The sequence below is a fragment of the Ciona intestinalis genome, unplaced genomic scaffold (genome assembly GCF_000224145.3).
Source record: "Ciona intestinalis unplaced genomic scaffold, KH HT001135.1, whole genome shotgun sequence".
NCBI lineage: Eukaryota > Metazoa > Chordata > Ascidiacea > Phlebobranchia > Cionidae > Ciona > Ciona intestinalis.
In genome coordinates, this window is record NW_004191456.1 from 3,256 (window position 1) to 8,180 (window position 4,925).

At 37.0% G+C, this 4,925-nt stretch overlaps 1 protein-coding gene across 1 annotated transcript in view; it reads left to right on the plus strand.

Moving 5' to 3' along the window:
* zf(dhhc)-4 (zinc finger protein) overlaps nucleotides 1-4,925 on the plus strand; it is a 29,603-nt gene that overhangs the window by 2,205 nt on the left and 22,473 nt on the right.

A 4,925-nucleotide genomic window follows, 5' to 3' on the forward strand; every position in this document is an offset into this window, starting at 1 on the left:
GATCGGTGATAGGCGAACGCAGCTTTGATCGTGTGTTGTACAACATGATTGACGCATGTTTAATTAATTGTTTTTGTTTCCTCGACTTTTGTTAAAATGATTTTTTTAAACTTCATTGCGCCCGTCAACCAACACAAAATTGTTACGTGTTCAATTGTGATGCGAACAACTTTTAGTTTTATGTTGCGCAATTACGAGTTTTAAAGTCAAATGTTGCATTATAACCAATATTGTGACGCAGAGAATTAACGTAAGATATTGCGCAATGCTGCACCTGTCAGTTGAACAATGTTACGTCATACGCGGTATTGTGATGTGGTCCATTATCGTAACGGGTTACAGTGCGTTTGTATAATCAACGTATTGGCAATTATATGATGATATTTACATGTCATATTGTAAGTTTTTTAAACACTTACCCGCAATCAACTGCCAGACTTATGTCATACCTTTTCTATTGAATGCCGCACACGTTATATGCGTGGTTTTACTTGTTCTACATATACCTACTTTCAGCTAACATAGTGTAATGTCGCAACCCCTACGTTTTTATAAAATCGACGCCACTGGTAGCGATTATTACGTTTACAATAAACAATTGCGCATGCGAGTGCGACGCAACAAAAGTGAATGAAAATATCATCCAATCATAAACAATATAATGTAGCCTGTCAGTTATTTCATTAAGATCAAGTGAAAAGGCCATTTACAAAGAAAAACTAAAGGTTTGTCAAAAAGGAAGTTGCAACCCACGCGAGTGGCCAGTGTTTCTGCGTATGATTTCGTAATTAAAGGCAGAAATGTAAAATTACTTTTATTTTAATATTGCAAAATCTTTTGTAACAATTATAAATAAATTTTGTTTACATTAATTCTACATTCTGCAACAGTGCAATTCACAAGACTCGTAGTCTTGTGCGGCCTCTTTGATCGTGAACCACGTGTTTGTTTGATCGGAAACCACGTGTTCTGTGCGATTTTGATTAGCGGCTCCTTCCGACTAAACCGAACGTGTTCGCGTGCGCCTTTTCTCCTTAATGACGTCATTAGCGCTCTGGCCCAGGCTATTATCAATTGTCCACAGAAGCTTATTAAAGAAACTATAACGACTTGCACATTTTACATGTCTGGCTACAGATGCAATATCATAAAACGAAATGTGAATTAAATATTTCAATTCAACCAAATTCATGACGAGACCAGTCGTCAATGCAACATTTCACTCTGCCAACTTTGTAATTGGATAATATGTATATCATATGTAAAATCGAGTTTTTTGATTGCATCTGGTCAATGGAGATGCGCCGCCTTTTATCGGCACTAGGCCGGCGTTGATTGACAGGTTTTTAATTAATTTCTTGGCTTGTAAAAAACGTTGAAACAAAACGTTACCAATAGAAACGATTCTAGATTTGCACCGGTTATACAATATCGGTTGTTTCACCATAGTAAATTAGGTTAAATAACGGCATCGAATATGCTGAACGGTCCTTTTCTCAGCTCACCTACACAGCACCATGCGTCAAGATTTTACAGTAGAAAGTGAGGGGGGTTAAAGCAAATTTTTTTTTGTGCAATCATGATTCAATAATATATGTCAAATTTTAACACATTCTCTTCAAATTAGTTTCGTGATTGTCCCCGTCGTAACGTCGTGCATTAAATAAGAGTAACGAATTTGAAAATTGGCAGGAGTGCGGCGCATGCCTGTACTCTACGCCAGTGCTGGCCTGCATATGTTTGTATTTTTGGGAATTTGTTGATATTAAAATAATTTAAAATTTTAAAGAATGTATCCGAAATAGATGGATGCAGTCACTAGCCTTAACATTACAACGAGTTGTAGCAAAATTAAACGCGATTACGCACACAAGAGACCACGAATAGACGCAACGACGCACAGGCGTAAATAACATGCAGGCGAAGTTTCGCACACGCTAAGTAACCACTGCAATGCCAACACAATGTAGTTCATTGTTAAACTAGCATATTAACTTTTGCCGCCCTGACATATTGAAAGTTTTACGCCTATGCATACGCGCCTAGTATAGAGAAGCGTAGGCGGGCCTCCCCCGCCAGCATTCACAGTTATGACTTCAGAAAACAGGTCGCGTTAGTCTAAACGTCAAGGTAGAGATGTGCTGAAGTTGTAAAAGCTGGGTTGGCCGAGCGCCGAGCTTCAATGAAAAGCTCGGCACGAGTCCGTGCACTTATGATGTCATCAAGGAGAAAGGCGTAAGAGAATGCGTTCTTATTTACTCGTAAAGCGTCGCTAGTCAAAATAATAAAGAATACATGGCTTGCGGTTAAAGAGGCGTCTTGTTTCGTAATTCCCAGTGTTACAAAATGTAAATTAATACAAAAAATATTTCATTAAAAATTATTTATAACTGTTGCCGCCAGTGGCACAACCAGCGTGTTTGAAAGGGGACTGTCATACAGATATCCAGTCAGCGTTATCTCGGACCCAATAAAACACTTCCTTTTAGCGGTTGTGCACACTAATATCTATTCTACTTTATTCGGTAAATTAAGATTAATACTACTTTATTAAAAGGACGTGTCTCAATTAGTATAAACAGACGAAACATTGGTGCAAGTTCTACGCATGGTCATCCTGGATATGGAACGATTATTTTTTTCATAACTTTGATAAATCTTTACAATTGTTACACCTAAAACGGGATTGTTGGTAAACAACCGTTTTTTATTCGCTTCCAGATGATCTGTAGTTTGTGTATAAATTTTGTTTCTGATAAATAATTTAAATGCAGGTAAATCGGGATTATCGATTATGTGAATTTTGATAGGTGCAAATATAAGAGCGAGGAGCGAGGCTATCAGTAAATTAGAGACCACAGAAGCTGTAATATGATATTATAAAGTTTCGTCCCGGTCGTGCTTGGACAGAAGCCAAAAAAACATTGTTTGATGGCACTGCACGAGAACCAGAATTATATTGCGCGCGATTCGCGTGCAAATATTTATTACGCACGCGATAAAATACATAGGCGTTAAGTTTTACCAAGTGTTTCGGTTGCAAAAAAAAGAAAGAAAATCAGTTTGCAACCCTTTGAATATGTGCTTTGTACACACTTAAACCAGTGCTGCGATTCTTTGGTGTCGCCAAGCGCAATTTACGACGACGAATTTACCAGGTGTCGCCAAGCGCGGTGGCGATCTAGAGGGGAGAATTGGTGGTTGAACATCTCCTTCAGAAATTTTATACTTATTTTCGTTTACGAGCTTTAAACGAATAACGGCGCGCGTCAAAGTAACAATCGTTTGTAGTTGATTTAAATCAAACTACAATACGTCTGCTTTTACTATATGTGAACGATTGCGCAAATTGTTTTAATTGTTATCTATATTATCGTATCTACATGCTAACGAAAGGATCACTCGTCTCCCGAGTCAGACTACACTAACAGGAAGAATAAATCGACAAAGGAAATGCGACAAAATTTACAAACCGGCATAAAGTAATTTAATATTTTATTGGGTATTTTGATACCGGCAAACAACTTAGACGAGAAATTTGATAATTCGTGATCGTAGACAATTAGTTTGTTATACGAAGCGCCAGGGTTACAAGGAAGGGTTATGACCAAATTAAAAGCTTGAATCTATAGTGGCGAAATAGGTCTGACCAGTGACCAGCTAGCTTTAGCTAAACACAAATTGTCTTCACTTGCATGTTGTCTTCATGTGCATAGAAAGTATTCATCGTATAAACGAGACAGTCCTTTACTTAATGGCAGACGTGAAAAAGAAAAATTCAACCTGTTACCAAGCACCTGTAGGCTAAAACGCTAAATAATGAATGTTGAGTCCCTATTATGGCGCAAATAATCGACATGTAAATTGCTATTATGTTGTATAGTACAAAGGGGGAAGATGGGACACTTAAGCACATATTGCCAAATATTTCCAAAATCAAAATAAAGGACGGATTTTGGGTAATACCACGATTTAGTACTATCATTCCTTTATTAATTGACAACAATTTGATAAAATATAATAAAACACACGAGGAATTATTTAGCGATCCGCACAACAGGTTAAATTTTACAAATTCGAAAACACACAGGATAAGATGGGACAGTTTAAAATCATTGTTAATTTTGATTAATAAGTGTATTTATAAATAGGAATATACGTAAATAAACGAATATACTGTACGCTTTAAAAATTAAGTCTAAATATTCTTTTTCTTGCCCTACTGCTATAGTTTTTAACATGTTACCTATACATTATATTATTGCATAACAATTGGTATTGTTTGAACGACAATGGGAAATGTTCGATCATCAATGGATAAATATTGTATCCTACAAACGCAGGATTGTAAAAGTTGCAAATCCGGATGGTGATTGTTTAATTTTATTGAAAATCCGGACGTATTATGTTTAACCTGCGTCTGTCACCCATGCTGCCAATTCTTGTTATAAAGCATATTACTAACTATCACCAGAGTCTAGTCCGGGCGTCTGTGTGATAGAAACGGTCGTTAAAGCCGCGATCTAATGTTTTATGTTCGTCGTGTCTTCGTAATTATCAGCTAACGAATTCGCTCAAGTAACAAACATTGCCGTGCTGCAATTTGGTCATTTTGCGCTTAATTGTTACGTCACATTTCTTATTGCAACAGCTATGACGTTTCATTACGTAACAATCGGGAGGAATGTGCCCACTGCCCAACGAACCACGACATCGAAACATCGTGTAGCGTCACATTTTTAGGCTCTGCGAGAAATAAAGGAAGATGCATGTGGTAGCATACAATACAACACATAACAAGCGAAGCAATCATTGTAAATTTATTCTCGTGAAAAATGGCATAATGAAACTCTAGAAGCACATAAACTATATAGAAACACATACACCACAATTGTTTTCTAACATTTTAATAGTTTATCAAAGGC